General features: G+C 48.2%; 14 non-coding genes and 1 pseudogene across 14 annotated transcripts; all 15 read left to right on the forward strand.

Moving 5' to 3' along the window:
- The first annotated feature begins 654 nt into the window (after nucleotides 1–654).
- LOC142273590 (U2 spliceosomal RNA) lies at nucleotides 655–845 on the forward strand. Its single transcript, XR_012738076.1, has one exon. It is a non-coding gene; the product is annotated as a U2 spliceosomal RNA (small nuclear RNA).
- A 1,387-nt stretch (nucleotides 846–2,232) lies between these two features.
- Nucleotides 2,233–2,423, forward strand: LOC142273602 (U2 spliceosomal RNA). Its single transcript, XR_012738087.1, has one exon. It is a non-coding gene; the product is annotated as a U2 spliceosomal RNA (small nuclear RNA).
- Nucleotides 2,424–3,810: 1,387 nt separating this feature from the next.
- LOC142273614 (U2 spliceosomal RNA) lies at nucleotides 3,811–4,001 on the forward strand. The gene has a single exon (XR_012738098.1). It is a non-coding gene; the product is annotated as a U2 spliceosomal RNA (small nuclear RNA).
- A 1,387-nt stretch (nucleotides 4,002–5,388) lies between these two features.
- On the forward strand, nucleotides 5,389–5,579 carry LOC142273620 (U2 spliceosomal RNA). The gene has a single exon (XR_012738101.1). It is a non-coding gene; the product is annotated as a U2 spliceosomal RNA (small nuclear RNA).
- A 1,387-nt stretch (nucleotides 5,580–6,966) lies between these two features.
- Nucleotides 6,967–7,157, forward strand: LOC142273579 (U2 spliceosomal RNA). The gene has a single exon (XR_012738066.1). It is a non-coding gene; the product is annotated as a U2 spliceosomal RNA (small nuclear RNA).
- A 1,387-nt stretch (nucleotides 7,158–8,544) lies between these two features.
- On the forward strand, nucleotides 8,545–8,735 carry LOC142273580 (U2 spliceosomal RNA). The gene has a single exon (XR_012738067.1). It is a non-coding gene; the product is annotated as a U2 spliceosomal RNA (small nuclear RNA).
- A 1,387-nt stretch (nucleotides 8,736–10,122) lies between these two features.
- Nucleotides 10,123–10,313, forward strand: LOC142273581 (U2 spliceosomal RNA). Its single transcript, XR_012738068.1, has one exon. It is a non-coding gene; the product is annotated as a U2 spliceosomal RNA (small nuclear RNA).
- Nucleotides 10,314–11,700: 1,387 nt separating this feature from the next.
- Nucleotides 11,701–11,891, forward strand: LOC142273582 (U2 spliceosomal RNA). The gene has a single exon (XR_012738069.1). It is a non-coding gene; the product is annotated as a U2 spliceosomal RNA (small nuclear RNA).
- Nucleotides 11,892–13,278: 1,387 nt separating this feature from the next.
- LOC142273583 (U2 spliceosomal RNA) lies at nucleotides 13,279–13,469 on the forward strand. The gene has a single exon (XR_012738070.1). It is a non-coding gene; the product is annotated as a U2 spliceosomal RNA (small nuclear RNA).
- A 1,387-nt stretch (nucleotides 13,470–14,856) lies between these two features.
- On the forward strand, nucleotides 14,857–15,047 carry LOC142273585 (U2 spliceosomal RNA). The gene has a single exon (XR_012738071.1). It is a non-coding gene; the product is annotated as a U2 spliceosomal RNA (small nuclear RNA).
- A 1,387-nt stretch (nucleotides 15,048–16,434) lies between these two features.
- LOC142273586 (U2 spliceosomal RNA) lies at nucleotides 16,435–16,625 on the forward strand. The gene has a single exon (XR_012738072.1). It is a non-coding gene; the product is annotated as a U2 spliceosomal RNA (small nuclear RNA).
- Nucleotides 16,626–18,012: 1,387 nt separating this feature from the next.
- Nucleotides 18,013–18,203, forward strand: LOC142273587 (U2 spliceosomal RNA). Its single transcript, XR_012738073.1, has one exon. It is a non-coding gene; the product is annotated as a U2 spliceosomal RNA (small nuclear RNA).
- A 1,387-nt stretch (nucleotides 18,204–19,590) lies between these two features.
- LOC142273588 (U2 spliceosomal RNA) lies at nucleotides 19,591–19,781 on the forward strand. Its single transcript, XR_012738074.1, has one exon. It is a non-coding gene; the product is annotated as a U2 spliceosomal RNA (small nuclear RNA).
- Nucleotides 19,782–21,168: 1,387 nt separating this feature from the next.
- On the forward strand, nucleotides 21,169–21,359 carry LOC142273589 (U2 spliceosomal RNA). The gene has a single exon (XR_012738075.1). It is a non-coding gene; the product is annotated as a U2 spliceosomal RNA (small nuclear RNA).
- Nucleotides 21,360–22,746: 1,387 nt separating this feature from the next.
- On the forward strand, nucleotides 22,747–22,850 carry LOC142273619 (U2 spliceosomal RNA; annotated as a pseudogene).
- The last annotated feature ends 4,451 nt before the right edge of the window (nucleotides 22,851–27,301 follow it).

The following is a 27,301-nucleotide window of genomic DNA, read 5'->3' on the forward strand; positions in this document are numbered from 1 at the left end:
TAAGCTTTTCTGTAGTCTGCCTGTTGATGTATTTTCCGTTTGAACTGTGCACAACATGAAGAGACGGAACACTGGCGGCTTGTCACAATGCCCCCCGATGACATCACAATAGCGCTGCTGCCTAGAAAACAAGCTGCGCAGAAGAAGTTGTTCTTTGGGTGGGAGGGTGGGCTAGTGGAAGGAGGGGGCAATCTCTTTTTTTCCCGGGTGGTAGGGGGATGACAGGAGAAGGGAAGCGGGTGGTGAGAAAGGTACAGAGGGCAGGGTTTGGGGGCTGGGAAGGAAAGGGAAAAGATTAGGGTTTGGGGATGATGAAAGGGCTTTCTACGGGTAAGGATGGCAAAGGGTGGCAGTGACGGAAAGTCAGGCAACCTGTCCTGTCCGTCTTTTTGTATCGTGAATTGGAAAGACTGCAAGGGGGAGGGGAGTTGCTTGCGCCCTAAAGGAGGAGTTATTCAGATTCATTGCAGTGGGCGGCGGCTGCAAAACGCACCATTCTTCTTGTTTTGGCTCTGCAAAGCAGCCTTTTCAAGGGTTGGCTTGGGTGACAAAATGTCTTGTGTAGGCGTGGGTTTGTCTCCCTCTCGCTCTCTCTCCCTAAGATGTGTCCGGCATAGGCCAGGGTGCCACTCGAGGCCCAAACCAATTCTGGTTATCGCTTCTCGGCCTTTTGGCTAAGATCAAGTGTAGTATCTGTTCTTATCAGTTTAATATCTGATACGTCCCCTATCTGGGGACCATATATTAAATGGATTTTTAGAACAGGGAGATGGAAAAAGAGCTTGCTCTGTCCACTCCACGCATTGACCTGGTATTGCAGTACCTCCAGGAACGGTGCACCCCTTCTTAACCCAGTTTCCAAAAGCAGAACTCAATTCACCTGATTCATATTAGCCCGATTTAATGAATTGGAAGAAAGCATACGTCTTCATATGCACCTCAATTTGGCCCATTCACTTTTCACACTTCCTCCTTTTGTTTTTTATCTTTCACACTTTTGACTTTCTTTATTCATCCAAATAGCAAACTCATCACCACTCAACCTGACCAACTCGGCTATGTCCCCGTGCTGCAGTTCTCTGTCTTATCTAGATCATTTGCAATTGAATGGAATAGATCCCTTTTGGACAAAGTGGATTCACCTGCTGCTGCAGTGACCACAGGTGTGATAACATCTAGAATTGGCATCTGGTGCGATCTCTCCGCTTCCACTCCAAAGAAAGTTACCTGTTTATTCCTATCATGCATTGGTTTTTGGGGTTTTCTTTGAGTAATGATGATCTCTTTAGTAGTCTGTTGGCGCCCTCTCCTGGAGGAATAGTTTGCTTGCTCTTGGACATTCTAAAAGAGAGGTCATGATAGACATTGAGCTTCTGAGCTCAATTGGGGACAGTCATGGGTGATGAATGTTTGCAACCTACTGCGAAGCCTCATACCGCAATATAAGGAACGTCAAATACTAAGAAAGGGCGGCCTATGAAAGAATTACTACTTTCAATAAGTACACTTAAACGGCTAATTGGGAATAGAAAAACTGTAAAAAGCCCTCTGAGAAAGCCCCCCTCTAACCTTTGATAGTAAGCTTTTCTGTAGTCTGCCTGTTGATGTATTTTCCGTTTGAACTGTGCACAACATGAAGAGACGGAACACTGGCGGCTTGTCACAATGCCCCCCGATGACATCACAATAGCGCTGCTGCCTAGAAAACAAGCTGCGCAGAAGAAGTTGTTCTTTGGGTGGGAGGGTGGGCTAGTGGAAGGAGGGGGCAATCTCTTTTTTTCCCGGGTGGTAGGGGGATGACAGGAGAAGGGAAGCGGGTGGTGAGAAAGGTACAGAGGGCAGGGTTTGGGGGCTGGGAAGGAAAGGGAAAAGATTAGGGTTTGGGGATGATGAAAGGGCTTTCTACGGGTAAGGATGGCAAAGGGTGGCAGTGACGGAAAGTCAGGCAACCTGTCCTGTCCGTCTTTTTGTATCGTGAATTGGAAAGACTGCAAGGGGGAGGGGAGTTGCTTGCGCCCTAAAGGAGGAGTTATTCAGATTCATTGCAGTGGGCGGCGGCTGCAAAACGCACCATTCTTCTTGTTTTGGCTCTGCAAAGCAGCCTTTTCAAGGGTTGGCTTGGGTGACAAAATGTCTTGTGTAGGCGTGGGTTTGTCTCCCTCTCGCTCTCTCTCCCTAAGATGTGTCCGGCATAGGCCAGGGTGCCACTCGAGGCCCAAACCAATTCTGGTTATCGCTTCTCGGCCTTTTGGCTAAGATCAAGTGTAGTATCTGTTCTTATCAGTTTAATATCTGATACGTCCCCTATCTGGGGACCATATATTAAATGGATTTTTAGAACAGGGAGATGGAAAAAGAGCTTGCTCTGTCCACTCCACGCATTGACCTGGTATTGCAGTACCTCCAGGAACGGTGCACCCCTTCTTAACCCAGTTTCCAAAAGCAGAACTCAATTCACCTGATTCATATTAGCCCGATTTAATGAATTGGAAGAAAGCATACGTCTTCATATGCACCTCAATTTGGCCCATTCACTTTTCACACTTCCTCCTTTTGTTTTTTATCTTTCACACTTTTGACTTTCTTTATTCATCCAAATAGCAAACTCATCACCACTCAACCTGACCAACTCGGCTATGTCCCCGTGCTGCAGTTCTCTGTCTTATCTAGATCATTTGCAATTGAATGGAATAGATCCCTTTTGGACAAAGTGGATTCACCTGCTGCTGCAGTGACCACAGGTGTGATAACATCTAGAATTGGCATCTGGTGCGATCTCTCCGCTTCCACTCCAAAGAAAGTTACCTGTTTATTCCTATCATGCATTGGTTTTTGGGGTTTTCTTTGAGTAATGATGATCTCTTTAGTAGTCTGTTGGCGCCCTCTCCTGGAGGAATAGTTTGCTTGCTCTTGGACATTCTAAAAGAGAGGTCATGATAGACATTGAGCTTCTGAGCTCAATTGGGGACAGTCATGGGTGATGAATGTTTGCAACCTACTGCGAAGCCTCATACCGCAATATAAGGAACGTCAAATACTAAGAAAGGGCGGCCTATGAAAGAATTACTACTTTCAATAAGTACACTTAAACGGCTAATTGGGAATAGAAAAACTGTAAAAAGCCCTCTGAGAAAGCCCCCCTCTAACCTTTGATAGTAAGCTTTTCTGTAGTCTGCCTGTTGATGTATTTTCCGTTTGAACTGTGCACAACATGAAGAGACGGAACACTGGCGGCTTGTCACAATGCCCCCCGATGACATCACAATAGCGCTGCTGCCTAGAAAACAAGCTGCGCAGAAGAAGTTGTTCTTTGGGTGGGAGGGTGGGCTAGTGGAAGGAGGGGGCAATCTCTTTTTTTCCCGGGTGGTAGGGGGATGACAGGAGAAGGGAAGCGGGTGGTGAGAAAGGTACAGAGGGCAGGGTTTGGGGGCTGGGAAGGAAAGGGAAAAGATTAGGGTTTGGGGATGATGAAAGGGCTTTCTACGGGTAAGGATGGCAAAGGGTGGCAGTGACGGAAAGTCAGGCAACCTGTCCTGTCCGTCTTTTTGTATCGTGAATTGGAAAGACTGCAAGGGGGAGGGGAGTTGCTTGCGCCCTAAAGGAGGAGTTATTCAGATTCATTGCAGTGGGCGGCGGCTGCAAAACGCACCATTCTTCTTGTTTTGGCTCTGCAAAGCAGCCTTTTCAAGGGTTGGCTTGGGTGACAAAATGTCTTGTGTAGGCGTGGGTTTGTCTCCCTCTCGCTCTCTCTCCCTAAGATGTGTCCGGCATAGGCCAGGGTGCCACTCGAGGCCCAAACCAATTCTGGTTATCGCTTCTCGGCCTTTTGGCTAAGATCAAGTGTAGTATCTGTTCTTATCAGTTTAATATCTGATACGTCCCCTATCTGGGGACCATATATTAAATGGATTTTTAGAACAGGGAGATGGAAAAAGAGCTTGCTCTGTCCACTCCACGCATTGACCTGGTATTGCAGTACCTCCAGGAACGGTGCACCCCTTCTTAACCCAGTTTCCAAAAGCAGAACTCAATTCACCTGATTCATATTAGCCCGATTTAATGAATTGGAAGAAAGCATACGTCTTCATATGCACCTCAATTTGGCCCATTCACTTTTCACACTTCCTCCTTTTGTTTTTTATCTTTCACACTTTTGACTTTCTTTATTCATCCAAATAGCAAACTCATCACCACTCAACCTGACCAACTCGGCTATGTCCCCGTGCTGCAGTTCTCTGTCTTATCTAGATCATTTGCAATTGAATGGAATAGATCCCTTTTGGACAAAGTGGATTCACCTGCTGCTGCAGTGACCACAGGTGTGATAACATCTAGAATTGGCATCTGGTGCGATCTCTCCGCTTCCACTCCAAAGAAAGTTACCTGTTTATTCCTATCATGCATTGGTTTTTGGGGTTTTCTTTGAGTAATGATGATCTCTTTAGTAGTCTGTTGGCGCCCTCTCCTGGAGGAATAGTTTGCTTGCTCTTGGACATTCTAAAAGAGAGGTCATGATAGACATTGAGCTTCTGAGCTCAATTGGGGACAGTCATGGGTGATGAATGTTTGCAACCTACTGCGAAGCCTCATACCGCAATATAAGGAACGTCAAATACTAAGAAAGGGCGGCCTATGAAAGAATTACTACTTTCAATAAGTACACTTAAACGGCTAATTGGGAATAGAAAAACTGTAAAAAGCCCTCTGAGAAAGCCCCCCTCTAACCTTTGATAGTAAGCTTTTCTGTAGTCTGCCTGTTGATGTATTTTCCGTTTGAACTGTGCACAACATGAAGAGACGGAACACTGGCGGCTTGTCACAATGCCCCCCGATGACATCACAATAGCGCTGCTGCCTAGAAAACAAGCTGCGCAGAAGAAGTTGTTCTTTGGGTGGGAGGGTGGGCTAGTGGAAGGAGGGGGCAATCTCTTTTTTTCCCGGGTGGTAGGGGGATGACAGGAGAAGGGAAGCGGGTGGTGAGAAAGGTACAGAGGGCAGGGTTTGGGGGCTGGGAAGGAAAGGGAAAAGATTAGGGTTTGGGGATGATGAAAGGGCTTTCTACGGGTAAGGATGGCAAAGGGTGGCAGTGACGGAAAGTCAGGCAACCTGTCCTGTCCGTCTTTTTGTATCGTGAATTGGAAAGACTGCAAGGGGGAGGGGAGTTGCTTGCGCCCTAAAGGAGGAGTTATTCAGATTCATTGCAGTGGGCGGCGGCTGCAAAACGCACCATTCTTCTTGTTTTGGCTCTGCAAAGCAGCCTTTTCAAGGGTTGGCTTGGGTGACAAAATGTCTTGTGTAGGCGTGGGTTTGTCTCCCTCTCGCTCTCTCTCCCTAAGATGTGTCCGGCATAGGCCAGGGTGCCACTCGAGGCCCAAACCAATTCTGGTTATCGCTTCTCGGCCTTTTGGCTAAGATCAAGTGTAGTATCTGTTCTTATCAGTTTAATATCTGATACGTCCCCTATCTGGGGACCATATATTAAATGGATTTTTAGAACAGGGAGATGGAAAAAGAGCTTGCTCTGTCCACTCCACGCATTGACCTGGTATTGCAGTACCTCCAGGAACGGTGCACCCCTTCTTAACCCAGTTTCCAAAAGCAGAACTCAATTCACCTGATTCATATTAGCCCGATTTAATGAATTGGAAGAAAGCATACGTCTTCATATGCACCTCAATTTGGCCCATTCACTTTTCACACTTCCTCCTTTTGTTTTTTATCTTTCACACTTTTGACTTTCTTTATTCATCCAAATAGCAAACTCATCACCACTCAACCTGACCAACTCGGCTATGTCCCCGTGCTGCAGTTCTCTGTCTTATCTAGATCATTTGCAATTGAATGGAATAGATCCCTTTTGGACAAAGTGGATTCACCTGCTGCTGCAGTGACCACAGGTGTGATAACATCTAGAATTGGCATCTGGTGCGATCTCTCCGCTTCCACTCCAAAGAAAGTTACCTGTTTATTCCTATCATGCATTGGTTTTTGGGGTTTTCTTTGAGTAATGATGATCTCTTTAGTAGTCTGTTGGCGCCCTCTCCTGGAGGAATAGTTTGCTTGCTCTTGGACATTCTAAAAGAGAGGTCATGATAGACATTGAGCTTCTGAGCTCAATTGGGGACAGTCATGGGTGATGAATGTTTGCAACCTACTGCGAAGCCTCATACCGCAATATAAGGAACGTCAAATACTAAGAAAGGGCGGCCTATGAAAGAATTACTACTTTCAATAAGTACACTTAAACGGCTAATTGGGAATAGAAAAACTGTAAAAAGCCCTCTGAGAAAGCCCCCCTCTAACCTTTGATAGTAAGCTTTTCTGTAGTCTGCCTGTTGATGTATTTTCCGTTTGAACTGTGCACAACATGAAGAGACGGAACACTGGCGGCTTGTCACAATGCCCCCCGATGACATCACAATAGCGCTGCTGCCTAGAAAACAAGCTGCGCAGAAGAAGTTGTTCTTTGGGTGGGAGGGTGGGCTAGTGGAAGGAGGGGGCAATCTCTTTTTTTCCCGGGTGGTAGGGGGATGACAGGAGAAGGGAAGCGGGTGGTGAGAAAGGTACAGAGGGCAGGGTTTGGGGGCTGGGAAGGAAAGGGAAAAGATTAGGGTTTGGGGATGATGAAAGGGCTTTCTACGGGTAAGGATGGCAAAGGGTGGCAGTGACGGAAAGTCAGGCAACCTGTCCTGTCCGTCTTTTTGTATCGTGAATTGGAAAGACTGCAAGGGGGAGGGGAGTTGCTTGCGCCCTAAAGGAGGAGTTATTCAGATTCATTGCAGTGGGCGGCGGCTGCAAAACGCACCATTCTTCTTGTTTTGGCTCTGCAAAGCAGCCTTTTCAAGGGTTGGCTTGGGTGACAAAATGTCTTGTGTAGGCGTGGGTTTGTCTCCCTCTCGCTCTCTCTCCCTAAGATGTGTCCGGCATAGGCCAGGGTGCCACTCGAGGCCCAAACCAATTCTGGTTATCGCTTCTCGGCCTTTTGGCTAAGATCAAGTGTAGTATCTGTTCTTATCAGTTTAATATCTGATACGTCCCCTATCTGGGGACCATATATTAAATGGATTTTTAGAACAGGGAGATGGAAAAAGAGCTTGCTCTGTCCACTCCACGCATTGACCTGGTATTGCAGTACCTCCAGGAACGGTGCACCCCTTCTTAACCCAGTTTCCAAAAGCAGAACTCAATTCACCTGATTCATATTAGCCCGATTTAATGAATTGGAAGAAAGCATACGTCTTCATATGCACCTCAATTTGGCCCATTCACTTTTCACACTTCCTCCTTTTGTTTTTTATCTTTCACACTTTTGACTTTCTTTATTCATCCAAATAGCAAACTTATCACCACTCAACCTGACCAACTCGGCTATGTCCCCGTGCTGCAGTTCTCTGTCTTATCTAGATCATTTGCAATTGAATGGAATAGATCCCTTTTGGACAAAGTGGATTCACCTGCTGCTGCAGTGACCACAGGTGTGATAACATCTAGAATTGGCATCTGGTGCGATCTCTCCGCTTCCACTCCAAAGAAAGTTACCTGTTTATTCCTATCATGCATTGGTTTTTGGGGTTTTCTTTGAGTAATGATGATCTCTTTAGTAGTCTGTTGGCGCCCTCTCCTGGAGGAATAGTTTGCTTGCTCTTGGACATTCTAAAAGAGAGGTCATGATAGACATTGAGCTTCTGAGCTCAATTGGGGACAGTCATGGGTGATGAATGTTTGCAACCTACTGCGAAGCCTCATACCGCAATATAAGGAACGTCAAATACTAAGAAAGGGCGGCCTATGAAAGAATTACTACTTTCAATAAGTACACTTAAACGGCTAATTGGGAATAGAAAAACTGTAAAAAGCCCTCTGAGAAAGCCCCCCTCTAACCTTTGATAGTAAGCTTTTCTGTAGTCTGCCTGTTGATGTATTTTCCGTTTGAACTGTGCACAACATGAAGAGACGGAACACTGGCGGCTTGTCACAATGCCCCCCGATGACATCACAATAGCGCTGCTGCCTAGAAAACAAGCTGCGCAGAAGAAGTTGTTCTTTGGGTGGGAGGGTGGGCTAGTGGAAGGAGGGGGCAATCTCTTTTTTTCCCGGGTGGTAGGGGGATGACAGGAGAAGGGAAGCGGGTGGTGAGAAAGGTACAGAGGGCAGGGTTTGGGGGCTGGGAAGGAAAGGGAAAAGATTAGGGTTTGGGGATGATGAAAGGGCTTTCTACGGGTAAGGATGGCAAAGGGTGGCAGTGACGGAAAGTCAGGCAACCTGTCCTGTCCGTCTTTTTGTATCGTGAATTGGAAAGACTGCAAGGGGGAGGGGAGTTGCTTGCGCCCTAAAGGAGGAGTTATTCAGATTCATTGCAGTGGGCGGCGGCTGCAAAACGCACCATTCTTCTTGTTTTGGCTCTGCAAAGCAGCCTTTTCAAGGGTTGGCTTGGGTGACAAAATGTCTTGTGTAGGCGTGGGTTTGTCTCCCTCTCGCTCTCTCTCCCTAAGATGTGTCCGGCATAGGCCAGGGTGCCACTCGAGGCCCAAACCAATTCTGGTTATCGCTTCTCGGCCTTTTGGCTAAGATCAAGTGTAGTATCTGTTCTTATCAGTTTAATATCTGATACGTCCCCTATCTGGGGACCATATATTAAATGGATTTTTAGAACAGGGAGATGGAAAAAGAGCTTGCTCTGTCCACTCCACGCATTGACCTGGTATTGCAGTACCTCCAGGAACGGTGCACCCCTTCTTAACCCAGTTTCCAAAAGCAGAACTCAATTCACCTGATTCATATTAGCCCGATTTAATGAATTGGAAGAAAGCATACGTCTTCATATGCACCTCAATTTGGCCCATTCACTTTTCACACTTCCTCCTTTTGTTTTTTATCTTTCACACTTTTGACTTTCTTTATTCATCCAAATAGCAAACTCATCACCACTCAACCTGACCAACTCGGCTATGTCCCCGTGCTGCAGTTCTCTGTCTTATCTAGATCATTTGCAATTGAATGGAATAGATCCCTTTTGGACAAAGTGGATTCACCTGCTGCTGCAGTGACCACAGGTGTGATAACATCTAGAATTGGCATCTGGTGCGATCTCTCCGCTTCCACTCCAAAGAAAGTTACCTGTTTATTCCTATCATGCATTGGTTTTTGGGGTTTTCTTTGAGTAATGATGATCTCTTTAGTAGTCTGTTGGCGCCCTCTCCTGGAGGAATAGTTTGCTTGCTCTTGGACATTCTAAAAGAGAGGTCATGATAGACATTGAGCTTCTGAGCTCAATTGGGGACAGTCATGGGTGATGAATGTTTGCAACCTACTGCGAAGCCTCATACCGCAATATAAGGAACGTCAAATACTAAGAAAGGGCGGCCTATGAAAGAATTACTACTTTCAATAAGTACACTTAAACGGCTAATTGGGAATAGAAAAACTGTAAAAAGCCCTCTGAGAAAGCCCCCCTCTAACCTTTGATAGTAAGCTTTTCTGTAGTCTGCCTGTTGATGTATTTTCCGTTTGAACTGTGCACAACATGAAGAGACGGAACACTGGCGGCTTGTCACAATGCCCCCCGATGACATCACAATAGCGCTGCTGCCTAGAAAACAAGCTGCGCAGAAGAAGTTGTTCTTTGGGTGGGAGGGTGGGCTAGTGGAAGGAGGGGGCAATCTCTTTTTTTCCCGGGTGGTAGGGGGATGACAGGAGAAGGGAAGCGGGTGGTGAGAAAGGTACAGAGGGCAGGGTTTGGGGGCTGGGAAGGAAAGGGAAAAGATTAGGGTTTGGGGATGATGAAAGGGCTTTCTACGGGTAAGGATGGCAAAGGGTGGCAGTGACGGAAAGTCAGGCAACCTGTCCTGTCCGTCTTTTTGTATCGTGAATTGGAAAGACTGCAAGGGGGAGGGGAGTTGCTTGCGCCCTAAAGGAGGAGTTATTCAGATTCATTGCAGTGGGCGGCGGCTGCAAAACGCACCATTCTTCTTGTTTTGGCTCTGCAAAGCAGCCTTTTCAAGGGTTGGCTTGGGTGACAAAATGTCTTGTGTAGGCGTGGGTTTGTCTCCCTCTCGCTCTCTCTCCCTAAGATGTGTCCGGCATAGGCCAGGGTGCCACTCGAGGCCCAAACCAATTCTGGTTATCGCTTCTCGGCCTTTTGGCTAAGATCAAGTGTAGTATCTGTTCTTATCAGTTTAATATCTGATACGTCCCCTATCTGGGGACCATATATTAAATGGATTTTTAGAACAGGGAGATGGAAAAAGAGCTTGCTCTGTCCACTCCACGCATTGACCTGGTATTGCAGTACCTCCAGGAACGGTGCACCCCTTCTTAACCCAGTTTCCAAAAGCAGAACTCAATTCACCTGATTCATATTAGCCCGATTTAATGAATTGGAAGAAAGCATACGTCTTCATATGCACCTCAATTTGGCCCATTCACTTTTCACACTTCCTCCTTTTGTTTTTTATCTTTCACACTTTTGACTTTCTTTATTCATCCAAATAGCAAACTCATCACCACTCAACCTGACCAACTCGGCTATGTCCCCGTGCTGCAGTTCTCTGTCTTATCTAGATCATTTGCAATTGAATGGAATAGATCCCTTTTGGACAAAGTGGATTCACCTGCTGCTGCAGTGACCACAGGTGTGATAACATCTAGAATTGGCATCTGGTGCGATCTCTCCGCTTCCACTCCAAAGAAAGTTACCTGTTTATTCCTATCATGCATTGGTTTTTGGGGTTTTCTTTGAGTAATGATGATCTCTTTAGTAGTCTGTTGGCGCCCTCTCCTGGAGGAATAGTTTGCTTGCTCTTGGACATTCTAAAAGAGAGGTCATGATAGACATTGAGCTTCTGAGCTCAATTGGGGACAGTCATGGGTGATGAATGTTTGCAACCTACTGCGAAGCCTCATACCGCAATATAAGGAACGTCAAATACTAAGAAAGGGCGGCCTATGAAAGAATTACTACTTTCAATAAGTACACTTAAACGGCTAATTGGGAATAGAAAAACTGTAAAAAGCCCTCTGAGAAAGCCCCCCTCTAACCTTTGATAGTAAGCTTTTCTGTAGTCTGCCTGTTGATGTATTTTCCGTTTGAACTGTGCACAACATGAAGAGACGGAACACTGGCGGCTTGTCACAATGCCCCCCGATGACATCACAATAGCGCTGCTGCCTAGAAAACAAGCTGCGCAGAAGAAGTTGTTCTTTGGGTGGGAGGGTGGGCTAGTGGAAGGAGGGGGCAATCTCTTTTTTTCCCGGGTGGTAGGGGGATGACAGGAGAAGGGAAGCGGGTGGTGAGAAAGGTACAGAGGGCAGGGTTTGGGGGCTGGGAAGGAAAGGGAAAAGATTAGGGTTTGGGGATGATGAAAGGGCTTTCTACGGGTAAGGATGGCAAAGGGTGGCAGTGACGGAAAGTCAGGCAACCTGTCCTGTCCGTCTTTTTGTATCGTGAATTGGAAAGACTGCAAGGGGGAGGGGAGTTGCTTGCGCCCTAAAGGAGGAGTTATTCAGATTCATTGCAGTGGGCGGCGGCTGCAAAACGCACCATTCTTCTTGTTTTGGCTCTGCAAAGCAGCCTTTTCAAGGGTTGGCTTGGGTGACAAAATGTCTTGTGTAGGCGTGGGTTTGTCTCCCTCTCGCTCTCTCTCCCTAAGATGTGTCCGGCATAGGCCAGGGTGCCACTCGAGGCCCAAACCAATTCTGGTTATCGCTTCTCGGCCTTTTGGCTAAGATCAAGTGTAGTATCTGTTCTTATCAGTTTAATATCTGATACGTCCCCTATCTGGGGACCATATATTAAATGGATTTTTAGAACAGGGAGATGGAAAAAGAGCTTGCTCTGTCCACTCCACGCATTGACCTGGTATTGCAGTACCTCCAGGAACGGTGCACCCCTTCTTAACCCAGTTTCCAAAAGCAGAACTCAATTCACCTGATTCATATTAGCCCGATTTAATGAATTGGAAGAAAGCATACGTCTTCATATGCACCTCAATTTGGCCCATTCACTTTTCACACTTCCTCCTTTTGTTTTTTATCTTTCACACTTTTGACTTTCTTTATTCATCCAAATAGCAAACTCATCACCACTCAACCTGACCAACTCGGCTATGTCCCCGTGCTGCAGTTCTCTGTCTTATCTAGATCATTTGCAATTGAATGGAATAGATCCCTTTTGGACAAAGTGGATTCACCTGCTGCTGCAGTGACCACAGGTGTGATAACATCTAGAATTGGCATCTGGTGCGATCTCTCCGCTTCCACTCCAAAGAAAGTTACCTGTTTATTCCTATCATGCATTGGTTTTTGGGGTTTTCTTTGAGTAATGATGATCTCTTTAGTAGTCTGTTGGCGCCCTCTCCTGGAGGAATAGTTTGCTTGCTCTTGGACATTCTAAAAGAGAGGTCATGATAGACATTGAGCTTCTGAGCTCAATTGGGGACAGTCATGGGTGATGAATGTTTGCAACCTACTGCGAAGCCTCATACCGCAATATAAGGAACGTCAAATACTAAGAAAGGGCGGCCTATGAAAGAATTACTACTTTCAATAAGTACACTTAAACGGCTAATTGGGAATAGAAAAACTGTAAAAAGCCCTCTGAGAAAGCCCCCCTCTAACCTTTGATAGTAAGCTTTTCTGTAGTCTGCCTGTTGATGTATTTTCCGTTTGAACTGTGCACAACATGAAGAGACGGAACACTGGCGGCTTGTCACAATGCCCCCCGATGACATCACAATAGCGCTGCTGCCTAGAAAACAAGCTGCGCAGAAGAAGTTGTTCTTTGGGTGGGAGGGTGGGCTAGTGGAAGGAGGGGGCAATCTCTTTTTTTCCCGGGTGGTAGGGGGATGACAGGAGAAGGGAAGCGGGTGGTGAGAAAGGTACAGAGGGCAGGGTTTGGGGGCTGGGAAGGAAAGGGAAAAGATTAGGGTTTGGGGATGATGAAAGGGCTTTCTACGGGTAAGGATGGCAAAGGGTGGCAGTGACGGAAAGTCAGGCAACCTGTCCTGTCCGTCTTTTTGTATCGTGAATTGGAAAGACTGCAAGGGGGAGGGGAGTTGCTTGCGCCCTAAAGGAGGAGTTATTCAGATTCATTGCAGTGGGCGGCGGCTGCAAAACGCACCATTCTTCTTGTTTTGGCTCTGCAAAGCAGCCTTTTCAAGGGTTGGCTTGGGTGACAAAATGTCTTGTGTAGGCGTGGGTTTGTCTCCCTCTCGCTCTCTCTCCCTAAGATGTGTCCGGCATAGGCCAGGGTGCCACTCGAGGCCCAAACCAATTCTGGTTATCGCTTCTCGGCCTTTTGGCTAAGATCAAGTGTAGTATCTGTTCTTATCAGTTTAATATCTGATACGTCCCCTATCTGGGGACCATATATTAAATGGATTTTTAGAACAGGGAGATGGAAAAAGAGCTTGCTCTGTCCACTCCACGCATTGACCTGGTATTGCAGTACCTCCAGGAACGGTGCACCCCTTCTTAACCCAGTTTCCAAAAGCAGAACTCAATTCACCTGATTCATATTAGCCCGATTTAATGAATTGGAAGAAAGCATACGTCTTCATATGCACCTCAATTTGGCCCATTCACTTTTCACACTTCCTCCTTTTGTTTTTTATCTTTCACACTTTTGACTTTCTTTATTCATCCAAATAGCAAACTCATCACCACTCAACCTGACCAACTCGGCTATGTCCCCGTGCTGCAGTTCTCTGTCTTATCTAGATCATTTGCAATTGAATGGAATAGATCCCTTTTGGACAAAGTGGATTCACCTGCTGCTGCAGTGACCACAGGTGTGATAACATCTAGAATTGGCATCTGGTGCGATCTCTCCGCTTCCACTCCAAAGAAAGTTACCTGTTTATTCCTATCATGCATTGGTTTTTGGGGTTTTCTTTGAGTAATGATGATCTCTTTAGTAGTCTGTTGGCGCCCTCTCCTGGAGGAATAGTTTGCTTGCTCTTGGACATTCTAAAAGAGAGGTCATGATAGACATTGAGCTTCTGAGCTCAATTGGGGACAGTCATGGGTGATGAATGTTTGCAACCTACTGCGAAGCCTCATACCGCAATATAAGGAACGTCAAATACTAAGAAAGGGCGGCCTATGAAAGAATTACTACTTTCAATAAGTACACTTAAACGGCTAATTGGGAATAGAAAAACTGTAAAAAGCCCTCTGAGAAAGCCCCCCTCTAACCTTTGATAGTAAGCTTTTCTGTAGTCTGCCTGTGGATGTATTTTCCGTTTGAACTGTGCACAACATGAAGAGACGGAACACTGGCGGCTTGTCACAATGCCCCCCGATGACATCACAATAGCGCTGCTGCCTAGAAAACAAGCTGCGCAGAAGAAGTTGTTCTTTGGGTGGGAGGGTGGGCTAGTGGAAGGAGGGGGCAATCTCTTTTTTTCCCGGGTGGTAGGGGGATGACAGGAGAAGGGAAGCGGGTGGTGAGAAAGGTACAGAGGGCAGGGTTTGGGGGCTGGGAAGGAAAGGGAAAAGATTAGGGTTTGGGGATGATGAAAGGGCTTTCTACGGGTAAGGATGGCAAAGGGTGGCAGTGACGGAAAGTCAGGCAACCTGTCCTGTCCGTCTTTTTGTATCGTGAATTGGAAAGACTGCAAGGGGGAGGGGAGTTGCTTGCGCCCTAAAGGAGGAGTTATTCAGATTCATTGCAGTGGGCGGCGGCTGCAAAACGCACCATTCTTCTTGTTTTGGCTCTGCAAAGCAGCCTTTTCAAGGGTTGGCTTGGGTGACAAAATGTCTTGTGTAGGCGTGGGTTTGTCTCCCTCTCGCTCTCTCTCCCTAAGATGTGTCCGGCATAGGCCAGGGTGCCACTCGAGGCCCAAACCAATTCTGGTTATCGCTTCTCGGCCTTTTGGCTAAGATCAAGTGTAGTATCTGTTCTTATCAGTTTAATATCTGATACGTCCCCTATCTGGGGACCATATATTAAATGGATTTTTAGAACAGGGAGATGGAAAAAGAGCTTGCTCTGTCCACTCCACGCATTGACCTGGTATTGCAGTACCTCCAGGAACGGTGCACCCCTTCTTAACCCAGTTTCCAAAAGCAGAACTCAATTCACCTGATTCATATTAGCCCGATTTAATGAATTGGAAGAAAGCATACGTCTTCATATGCACCTCAATTTGGCCCATTCACTTTTCACACTTCCTCCTTTTGTTTTTTATCTTTCACACTTTTGACTTTCTTTATTCATCCAAATAGCAAACTCATCACCACTCAACCTGACCAACTCGGCTATGTCCCCGTGCTGCAGTTCTCTGTCTTATCTAGATCATTTGCAATTGAATGGAATAGATCCCTTTTGGACAAAGTGGATTCACCTGCTGCTGCAGTGACCACAGGTGTGATAACATCTAGAATTGGCATCTGGTGCGATCTCTCCGCTTCCACTCCAAAGAAAGTTACCTGTTTATTCCTATCATGCATTGGTTTTTGGGGTTTTCTTTGAGTAATGATGATCTCTTTAGTAGTCTGTTGGCGCCCTCTCCTGGAGGAATAGTTTGCTTGCTCTTGGACATTCTAAAAGAGAGGTCATGATAGACATTGAGCTTCTGAGCTCAATTGGGGACAGTCATGGGTGATGAATGTTTGCAACCTACTGCGAAGCCTCATACCGCAATATAAGGAACGTCAAATACTAAGAAAGGGCGGCCTATGAAAGAATTACTACTTTCAATAAGTACACTTAAACGGCTAATTGGGAATAGAAAAACTGTAAAAAGCCCTCTGAGAAAGCCCCCCTCTAACCTTTGATAGTAAGCTTTTCTGTAGTCTGCCTGTTGATGTATTTTCCGTTTGAACTGTGCACAACATGAAGAGACGGAACACTGGCGGCTTGTCACAATGCCCCCCGATGACATCACAATAGCGCTGCTGCCTAGAAAACAAGCTGCGCAGAAGAAGTTGTTCTTTGGGTGGGAGGGTGGGCTAGTGGAAGGAGGGGGCAATCTCTTTTTTTCCCGGGTGGTAGGGGGATGACAGGAGAAGGGAAGCGGGTGGTGAGAAAGGTACAGAGGGCAGGGTTTGGGGGCTGGGAAGGAAAGGGAAAAGATTAGGGTTTGGGGATGATGAAAGGGCTTTCTACGGGTAAGGATGGCAAAGGGTGGCAGTGACGGAAAGTCAGGCAACCTGTCCTGTCCGTCTTTTTGTATCGTGAATTGGAAAGACTGCAAGGGGGAGGGGAGTTGCTTGCGCCCTAAAGGAGGAGTTATTCAGATTCATTGCAGTGGGCGGCGGCTGCAAAACGCACCATTCTTCTTGTTTTGGCTCTGCAAAGCAGCCTTTTCAAGGGTTGGCTTGGGTGACAAAATGTCTTGTGTAGGCGTGGGTTTGTCTCCCTCTCGCTCTCTCTCCCTAAGATGTGTCCGGCATAGGCCAGGGTGCCACTCGAGGCCCAAACCAATTCTGGTTATCGCTTCTCGGCCTTTTGGCTAAGATCAAGTGTAGTATCTGTTCTTATCAGTTTAATATCTGATACGTCCCCTATCTGGGGACCATATATTAAATGGATTTTTAGAACAGGGAGATGGAAAAAGAGCTTGCTCTGTCCACTCCACGCATTGACCTGGTATTGCAGTACCTCCAGGAACGGTGCACCCCTTCTTAACCCAGTTTCCAAAAGCAGAACTCAATTCACCTGATTCATATTAGCCCGATTTAATGAATTGGAAGAAAGCATACGTCTTCATATGCACCTCAATTTGGCCCATTCACTTTTCACACTTCCTCCTTTTGTTTTTTATCTTTCACACTTTTGACTTTCTTTATTCATCCAAATAGCAAACTCATCACCACTCAACCTGACCAACTCGGCTATGTCCCCGTGCTGCAGTTCTCTGTCTTATCTAGATCATTTGCAATTGAATGGAATAGATCCCTTTTGGACAAAGTGGATTCACCTGCTGCTGCAGTGACCACAGGTGTGATAACATCTAGAATTGGCATCTGGTGCGATCTCTCCGCTTCCACTCCAAAGAAAGTTACCTGTTTATTCCTATCATGCATTGGTTTTTGGGGTTTTCTTTGAGTAATGATGATCTCTTTAGTAGTCTGTTGGCGCCCTCTCCTGGAGGAATAGTTTGCTTGCTCTTGGACATTCTAAAAGAGAGGTCATGATAGACATTGAGCTTCTGAGCTCAATTGGGGACAGTCATGGGTGATGAATGTTTGCAACCTACTGCGAAGCCTCATACCGCAATATAAGGAACGTCAAATACTAAGAAAGGGCGGCCTATGAAAGAATTACTACTTTCAATAAGTACACTTAAACGGCTAATTGGGAATAGAAAAACTGTAAAAAGCCCTCTGAGAAAGCCCCCCTCTAACCTTTGATAGTAAGCTTTTCTGTAGTCTGCCTGTTGATGTATTTTCCGTTTGAACTGTGCACAACATGAAGAGACGGAACACTGGCGGCTTGTCACAATGCCCCCCGATGACATCACAATAGCGCTGCTGCCTAGAAAACAAGCTGCGCAGAAGAAGTTGTTCTTTGGGTGGGAGGGTGGGCTAGTGGAAGGAGGGGGCAATCTCTTTTTTTCCCGGGTGGTAGGGGGATGACAGGAGAAGGGAAGCGGGTGGTGAGAAAGGTACAGAGGGCAGGGTTTGGGGGCTGGGAAGGAAAGGGAAAAGATTAGGGTTTGGGGATGATGAAAGGGCTTTCTACGGGTAAGGATGGCAAAGGGTGGCAGTGACGGAAAGTCAGGCAACCTGTCCTGTCCGTCTTTTTGTATCGTGAATTGGAAAGACTGCAAGGGGGAGGGGAGTTGCTTGCGCCCTAAAGGAGGAGTTATTCAGATTCATTGCAGTGGGCGGCGGCTGCAAAACGCACCATTCTTCTTGTTTTGGCTCTGCAAAGCAGCCTTTTCAAGGGTTGGCTTGGGTGACAAAATGTCTTGTGTAGGCGTGGGTTTGTCTCCCTCTCGCTCTCTCTCCCTAAGATGTGTCCGGCATAGGCCAGGGTGCCACTCGAGGCCCAAACCAATTCTGGTTATCGCTTCTCGGCCTTTTGGCTAAGATCAAGTGTAGTATCTGTTCTTATCAGTTTAATATCTGATACGTCCCCTATCTGGGGACCATATATTAAATGGATTTTTAGAACAGGGAGATGGAAAAAGAGCTTGCTCTGTCCACTCCACGCATTGACCTGGTATTGCAGTACCTCCAGGAACGGTGCACCCCTTCTTAACCCAGTTTCCAAAAGCAGAACTCAATTCACCTGATTCATATTAGCCCGATTTAATGAATTGGAAGAAAGCATACGTCTTCATATGCACCTCAATTTGGCCCATTCACTTTTCACACTTCCTCCTTTTGTTTTTTATCTTTCACACTTTTGACTTTCTTTATTCATCCAAATAGCAAACTCATCACCACTCAACCTGACCAACTCGGCTATGTCCCCGTGCTGCAGTTCTCTGTCTTATCTAGATCATTTGCAATTGAATGGAATAGATCCCTTTTGGACAAAGTGGATTCACCTGCTGCTGCAGTGACCACAGGTGTGATAACATCTAGAATTGGCATCTGGTGCGATCTCTCCGCTTCCACTCCAAAGAAAGTTACCTGTTTATTCCTATCATGCATTGGTTTTTGGGGTTTTCTTTGAGTAATGATGATCTCTTTAGTAGTCTGTTGGCGCCCTCTCCTGGAGGAATAGTTTGCTTGCTCTTGGACATTCTAAAAGAGAGGTCATGATAGACATTGAGCTTCTGAGCTCAATTGGGGACAGTCATGGGTGATGAATGTTTGCAACCTACTGCGAAGCCTCATACCGCAATATAAGGAACGTCAAATACTAAGAAAGGGCGGCCTATGAAAGAATTACTACTTTCAATAAGTACACTTAAACGGCTAATTGGGAATAGAAAAACTGTAAAAAGCCCTCTGAGAAAGCCCCCCTCTAACCTTTGATAGTAAGCTTTTCTGTAGTCTGCCTGTTGATGTATTTTCCGTTTGAACTGTGCACAACATGAAGAGACGGAACACTGGCGGCTTGTCACAATGCCCCCCGATGACATCACAATAGCGCTGCTGCCTAGAAAACAAGCTGCGCAGAAGAAGTTGTTCTTTGGGTGGGAGGGTGGGCTAGTGGAAGGAGGGGGCAATCTCTTTTTTTCCCGGGTGGTAGGGGGATGACAGGAGAAGGGAAGCGGGTGGTGAGAAAGGTACAGAGGGCAGGGTTTGGGGGCTGGGAAGGAAAGGGAAAAGATTAGGGTTTGGGGATGATGAAAGGGCTTTCTACGGGTAAGGATGGCAAAGGGTGGCAGTGACGGAAAGTCAGGCAACCTGTCCTGTCCGTCTTTTTGTATCGTGAATTGGAAAGACTGCAAGGGGGAGGGGAGTTGCTTGCGCCCTAAAGGAGGAGTTATTCAGATTCATTGCAGTGGGCGGCGGCTGCAAAACGCACCATTCTTCTTGTTTTGGCTCTGCAAAGCAGCCTTTTCAAGGGTTGGCTTGGGTGACAAAATGTCTTGTGTAGGCGTGGGTTTGTCTCCCTCTCGCTCTCTCTCCCTAAGATGTGTCCGGCATAGGCCAGGGTGCCACTCGAGGCCCAAACCAATTCTGGTTATCGCTTCTCGGCCTTTTGGCTAAGATCAAGTGTAGTATCTGTTCTTATCAGTTTAATATCTGATACGTCCCCTATCTGGGGACCATATATTAAATGGATTTTTAGAACAGGGAGATGGAAAAAGAGCTTGCTCTGTCCACTCCACGCATTGACCTGGTATTGCAGTACCTCCAGGAACGGTGCACCCCTTCTTAACCCAGTTTCCAAAAGCAGAACTCAATTCACCTGATTCATATTAGCCCGATTTAATGAATTGGAAGAAAGCATACGTCTTCATATGCACCTCAATTTGGCCCATTCACTTTTCACACTTCCTCCTTTTGTTTTTTATCTTTCACACTTTTGACTTTCTTTATTCATCCAAATAGCAAACTCATCACCACTCAACCTGACCAACTCGGCTATGTCCCCGTGCTGCAGTTCTCTGTCTTATCTAGATCATTTGCAATTGAATGGAATAGATCCCTTTTGGACAAAGTGGATTCACCTGCTGCTGCAGTGACCACAGGTGTGATAACATCTAGAATTGGCATCTGGTGCGATCTCTCCGCTTCCACTCCAAAGAAAGTTACCTGTTTATTCCTATCATGCATTGGTTTTTGGGGTTTTCTTTGAGTAATGATGATCTCTTTAGTAGTCTGTTGGCGCCCTCTCCTGGAGGAATAGTTTGCTTGCTCTTGGACATTCTAAAAGAGAGGTCATGATAGACATTGAGCTTCTGAGCTCAATTGGGGACAGTCATGGGTGATGAATGTTTGCAACCTACTGCGAAGCCTCATACCGCAATATAAGGAACGTCAAATACTAAGAAAGGGCGGCCTATGAAAGAATTACTACTTTCAATAAGTACACTTAAACGGCTAATTGGGAATAGAAAAACTGTAAAAAGCCCTCTGAGAAAGCCCCCCTCTAACCTTTGATAGTAAGCTTTTCTGTAGTCTGCCTGTTGATGTATTTTCCGTTTGAACTGTGCACAACATGAAGAGACGGAACACTGGCGGCTTGTCACAATGCCCCCCGATGACATCACAATAGCGCTGCTGCCTAGAAAACAAGCTGCGCAGAAGAAGTTGTTCTTTGGGTGGGAGGGTGGGCTAGTGGAAGGAGGGGGCAATCTCTTTTTTTCCCGGGTGGTAGGGGGATGACAGGAGAAGGGAAGCGGGTGGTGAGAAAGGTACAGAGGGCAGGGTTTGGGGGCTGGGAAGGAAAGGGAAAAGATTAGGGTTTGGGGATGATGAAAGGGCTTTCTACGGGTAAGGATGGCAAAGGGTGGCAGTGACGGAAAGTCAGGCAACCTGTCCTGTCCGTCTTTTTGTATCGTGAATTGGAAAGACTGCAAGGGGGAGGGGAGTTGCTTGCGCCCTAAAGGAGGAGTTATTCAGATTCATTGCAGTGGGCGGCGGCTGCAAAACGCACCATTCTTCTTGTTTTGGCTCTGCAAAGCAGCCTTTTCAAGGGTTGGCTTGGGTGACAAAATGTCTTGTGTAGGCGTGGGTTTGTCTCCCTCTCGCTCTCTCTCCCTAAGATGTGTCCGGCATAGGCCAGGGTGCCACTCGAGGCCCAAACCAATTCTGGTTATCGCTTCTCGGCCTTTTGGCTAAGATCAAGTGTAGTATCTGTTCTTATCAGTTTAATATCTGATACGTCCCCTATCTGGGGACCATATATTAAATGGATTTTTAGAACAGGGAGATGGAAAAAGAGCTTGCTCTGTCCACTCCACGCATTGACCTGGTATTGCAGTACCTCCAGGAACGGTGCACCCCTTCTTAACCCAGTTTCCAAAAGCAGAACTCAATTCACCTGATTCATATTAGCCCGATTTAATGAATTGGAAGAAAGCATACGTCTTCATATGCACCTCAATTTGGCCCATTCACTTTTCACACTTCCTCCTTTTGTTTTTTATCTTTCACACTTTTGACTTTCTTTATTCATCCAAATAGCAAACTCATCACCACTCAACCTGACCAACTCGGCTATGTCCCCGTGCTGCAGTTCTCTGTCTTATCTAGATCATTTGCAATTGAATGGAATAGATCCCTTTTGGACAAAGTGGATTCACCTGCTGCTGCAGTGACCACAGGTGTGATAACATCTAGAATTGGCATCTGGTGCGATCTCTCCGCTTCCACTCCAAAGAAAGTTACCTGTTTATTCCTATCATGCATTGGTTTTTGGGGTTTTCTTTGAGTAATGATGATCTCTTTAGTAGTCTGTTGGCGCCCTCTCCTGGAGGAATAGTTTGCTTGCTCTTGGACATTCTAAAAGAGAGGTCATGATAGACATTGAGCTTCTGAGCTCAATTGGGGACAGTCATGGGTGATGAATGTTTGCAACCTACTGCGAAGCCTCATACCGCAATATAAGGAACGTCAAATACTAAGAAAGGGCGGCCTATGAAAGAATTACTACTTTCAATAAGTACACTTAAACGGCTAATTGGGAATAGAAAAACTGTAAAAAGCCCTCTGAGAAAGCCCCCCTCTAACCTTTGATAGTAAGCTTTTCTGTAGTCTGCCTGTTGATGTATTTTCCGTTTGAACTGTGCACAACATGAAGAGACGGAACACTGGCGGCTTGTCACAATGCCCCCCGATGACATCACAATAGCGCTGCTGCCTAGAAAACAAGCTGCGCAGAAGAAGTTGTTCTTTGGGTGGGAGGGTGGGCTAGTGGAAGGAGGGGGCAATCTCTTTTTTTCCCGGGTGGTAGGGGGATGACAGGAGAAGGGAAGCGGGTGGTGAGAAAGGTACAGAGGGCAGGGTTTGGGGGCTGGGAAGGAAAGGGAAAAGATTAGGGTTTGGGGATGATGAAAGGGCTTTCTACGGGTAAGGATGGCAAAGGGTGGCAGTGACGGAAAGTCAGGCAACCTGTCCTGTCCGTCTTTTTGTATCGTGAATTGGAAAGACTGCAAGGGGGAGGGGAGTTGCTTGCGCCCTAAAGGAGGAGTTATTCAGATTCATTGCAGTGGGCGGCGGCTGCAAAACGCACCATTCTTCTTGTTTTGGCTCTGCAAAGCAGCCTTTTCAAGGGTTGGCTTGGGTGACAAAATGTCTTGTGTAGGCGTGGGTTTGTCTCCCTCTCGCTCTCTCTCCCTAAGATGTGTCCGGCATAGGCCAGGGTGCCACTCGAGGCCCAAACCAATTCTGGTTATCGCTTCTCGGCCTTTTGGCTAAGATCAAGTGTAGTATCTGTTCTTATCAGAACAAACTGAGCTAGCTACACTTGACGAGATACGATCAGGGAGACAAGCTCCGAAGCCCAGCCGAGACCGAAAGAGGGAGATCGGACGGAAGAAGAGCTTGGCAGAAAGAAGCAAGAAGACGAATGCTCGGAGAAGACTTGGGGAGACCAGAGGAACTTCGAGGAGGAACACAGCGGGAGAAGACACCCGGAGAAGAATCCAAGATCCAGCTCCGGGAACTCAAGCAGGAACCAGCCATGGCAAGCAAGCCAGAGAAGGCAGCCAGGAAGGCTCAGGACCCAGGGACCTCCAGGAAGGCTCATCCAGAGGCTTCTTCGGCCCAAGAGGCCCCCACCTCCGACGCCAGCCAGCCGGAGGGAGCCCGGACGCCGCCTGAAAAGGCTCCAACCCTGGAGCCTTGGATGCGGCAGACGGTCGCCCTGAAGCTAAAGGCGGTGGATGGTAGGTTGCCGGACATGTCCAGCGACGTGTTCTGCAAGAAGATGATTCTGGATCAGGGCTTCTCCAGGGCGGAAACCCTGAGTGTCCAGACCTTCATGACTGGCATTTTTCTGGTAACCTTTGCCACGGTGAATGCCTGCAGGAGATACTGGGAGGCGATGAACGCAGCGATGCCGGACTCCCCTTTTCATTCTTTTTTAGGATCCTGTCCTATACAGAGGGATGAGAAGAGGATCACGGTCTCCATGCGGAACCCGCACACCCCAGGAAGAGACATCTCCACGTTCCTGGGACGTCTCTGCACAGTGGTGAGGGAGCCATCCCACATCCTTAACGGCAACGGATTCTGGACGGGTAAGTGGTCAGTAACCGTTCGACTCCACAGGGAACCAGCATCCGAGGATGGTCTCCAGCACCTGCCCCCGACATTCTCTCTGGGAAACTCCTATGGTCTCATCTACTACCCGGACATGCCACACAACTGCAGGAAATGTGGCGGGAAAGGGCATTCGATGAAGACCTGCAAGGAGGACGCCTGCAGGGTTTGCCGGGTGACAGGACACAGCTCCAAGGACTGCCCAAAGAAGAAGACTTGCAACCTATGTGGACAGGCGGACCACCTTTACAAGGACTGCCCACAGCGGGAGAAATCCTGGGCAAGGGTTGCCGCGGCGACCCAGTATCGGGTAGTCACAGCTTCGTCGACCAAGGCAGCTACGACCAAGGCCACAGAGGCCAAGGACAAGGCGGCCAAGAACCCGGCGACCGTGGCTCCAGCCGATGCCCCAGCAGCCACGGAGTCCAGGGAAAAGAAGGGTAAGAAAACTGCTGCCCCCTCCCTGGTCCCCCCCCCTGTCACCCCTGTCCAAACCCCTCCCCCCCCGGCCAACCCTACTGAGGATTCCACTACCTCCACCTCATTTCCCTACTCCTCAGCTGGTCTCCTCACCCCCCCCCCAAAGCCCACTCTCCCTCCCCAGACCATGAGAGCAGAGGGCCTCAGCACTCTTGCACTTTTCACCGAGGAGGATTTTCCAGCTCTTGTCTCCTCAGGTACAGGCCAAAGGAAAAGGAAGGTGGAAGATAGTCCTGTCGCAGAACCTTCCAAGCTGTTCATTGTGGACCTTAACCCACCCCAGGAAGAGGAGGATGGCCTCCTCCCAGAACCGGACGTGTTGGAGCAGATGGTGGAGTCCCTTGTGGCCGAAGAAGAAATGGAGGAGTCGGAAGCCACTGAGGCACCATCCCTGCTTGATCAGCTAGCAGAAGAGGGTCTGCTGGAGATACCCTTACCAGCAGGTGCCAAAGAGGAAGAACCGCCCGACCGGAGTGGTAACTAAGGCACACCGCCTGCTCTAACTTTCTCTTTCCTCCAATGACTGCTAACATTAACATCTTTTCCATTAATGTTAGGAGCATCAGAGACAAGTTCCGACGTCAGACAATTTTTGCGTTCCTTAACACTCAGTCTAGTGATGTATTTTTCCTGCAGGAATGCTCCCTTCCCTCCTCTAGGTCCTTCAACCATCTGGCCAGGGAGTGGACCCATGGCCCATCCTACTGGTCTGGCGGGGGCGACTGTAGGTCCGCGGGGGTCGCCGTGCTGATCAGGGGAAGCGCCTTCACATTGGACTCTGTTCAGGAAATCGTCTGCGGCAGGTTACTGCTCGTGGATGGCACCTGGGCGGGAGAACCTGTCAGGTTCATCAATGTGTATGCTTCTCCTGTGAAGAGCGATCGACTGGAGCTCCTCCAAGCCCTGCGCCCTCAGCTCGCTACCGCCGGGACGGTAGTGATGGCCGGGGATTTCAACTGCCCGATTGAGGAGGATGGACGCAGTTCTGGAACGGCTGCCAAGTTGGACGTCACATCCAAACTGCTCATTGAGATGGTGACCGAAGCCTCTCTTGTGGACGTTGTTGGCTCCATCGGACACGGATCCGTGAACTATTCATGGTGCCGATCCGATGGCTCGCTGCGTTCCAGGATTGACTTTGTGTTTACCTCTCGGGCGGTTGGGCGGAGTGGGCACTCGATGGTCCCCTGCTTCTTCTCTGACCACAGAGCCATTCACTTTCAAGGTGTGCTGGGCCATGGCTTCCCCATTGGCCCGGGCTCCTGGAAGCTGAACTGCTCTCTGCTGGAAAAGGGTGAGATTCTGGAGGAGCTTAGAGCTGCCTACTCCACGTGGCGGGCCTACAAGGCGGGCTTCCAGTCTGTTTCTGACTGGTGGGAATACGTTAAACTCGAGTTCCGTTTCTTCTTTCAGGCAAAGAGTCAACAACAGGCGTGTCTGAAGAGGAGGGACTTCAGGAGACTCCAGCGTGAGCTGCGTTCCCTGCAGGACCTTCTTCGATGCGGCTGGGACGTGAGAGAGGAGCTGGAGGAGACTAAGAGGAGCCTGAAAAGGCACTTCGAGGAGGAGTCCGAGCGAATTGTCTTCCGTTCCAAAGTGGAGAACCTGGAGAAGGGTGAGAAATGTAACTCGTTCTTTTTCAGGAAACTCCACGCCGGTCACACGCCCATGAATGAACTACGAGACGAGAGTGGAAACATGCGACGCGGGAAAGAGAACGTGATGAAGGTCGTCAGCGACTTCTACAGCGAACTCTACGCCCGCAAGACTACTGACCCCGAGGCCGCCGATAAGTTCCTGTCAGGTATCACTAACCATCTTGACCCTGCAGACGCGGCGGCCATGGATGTTCCTCTGACGGTGGACGAGCTGCTCTCGGCCGCCAAATCCTTTAGTTCTGGCAGGACACCGGGCAGTGACGGCCTCCCAGCAGAGCTCTATGTAGCACTGGGAGACCTAATCTGTCCGGACCTGTTAGGGCTGTATGAGGAGATGGTGGTGGAGGGCAGAATGCCTCCATCTCTGAGGGAAGGAATGGTCACGATCCTGTACAAGCGTAAAGGAGAGAGGTGCGACCTGAAGAATTGGCGTCCCATCACCCTTCTGAACGTCGACTACAAGATCCTGGCCAAGACGATGGCAACGAGATTGAAGACTGTTATCGGACGGATCATCCACCCGGACCAGACCTGCGGCATCCCCGGACGTCGCATCGCAGACAGCCTGGCTCTCATGCGGGACACGGTCGAGTACATCAAAGCCCGCCGGGTGCACGCAGCCCTGATCTCGTTGGATCAGGAAAAGGCCTTCGACCGTGTTTCCCATGAGTTCCTGGGCAAAGCTCTGCACAGGTTAGGTTTGGGTAACATGTTTTGCTTGTATGTCCAACTAATGTATTTTGATATTCACAGCTCGGTGTTGGTGAACGGCTGGAAGACTGACCCCTTCCCGGTCCTCTCAGGGGTCAGACAAGGCTGTCCTCTGTCACCTCTTCTTTTTGTTTGTGTTATAGAACTCTTTGCAGAGGCTATCCGGCGGAATGGAGAGATCAGAGGGATCACCGCACCAGGACCAGAACGCTTCGAGGTCAAGTGCTCGCTCTACATGGACGACGTGACCGTCTTCTGCGCGGACCGGCGCTCAGTCGACACCCTCGTCCAGACCTGTGAGACCTTCGGACGGGCTTCGGGAGCCAAAGTCAACTGCGGGAAGTCGGAAGCCATGCTCTTCGGGGACTGGCAGCCGGCCTCTTCCGCCCCCTTCCCTTTCAGCATCCAGCCGGATTTCATCAAGGTTCTTGGAGTCTGGTTCGGGAAGGAAGGAGCAGCCCTCAAGTCCTGGGAGGAACGCTTGACCAAGATCACCCAACGGATCGGTCTGTGGAGCCTCAGACGCCTCACCTGTGAGGGCAAAGCACTGGTCCTGCGTAACGAGGTACTGCCCGTGCTGCAGTACACGGCCCAGGCCTGGCCCCCCCTTGCCACCGTGTGCAGGGCCATTACCAGGACGGTGTTTCGTTTTGTCTGGGGATCCAAGATGGACAGAGTAAAGCGGAGCATCATGTACAAGGATCCTCGCAAGGGTGGGAAGGGCGTACCCGATATCCCCACCCTCCTGCGATCCTCCTTCGTATGTGACTGCGTTCGCCGAACTCTGCGAGTCAAGAGAGGTTCCGCGGGTGGGTCCATGTCTCGCTTCTTCCTGC

This window comes from Anomaloglossus baeobatrachus, unplaced genomic scaffold, assembly GCF_048569485.1.
Source record: "Anomaloglossus baeobatrachus isolate aAnoBae1 unplaced genomic scaffold, aAnoBae1.hap1 Scaffold_3648, whole genome shotgun sequence".
Taxonomy (NCBI): Eukaryota; Metazoa; Chordata; class Amphibia; order Anura; family Aromobatidae; genus Anomaloglossus; species Anomaloglossus baeobatrachus.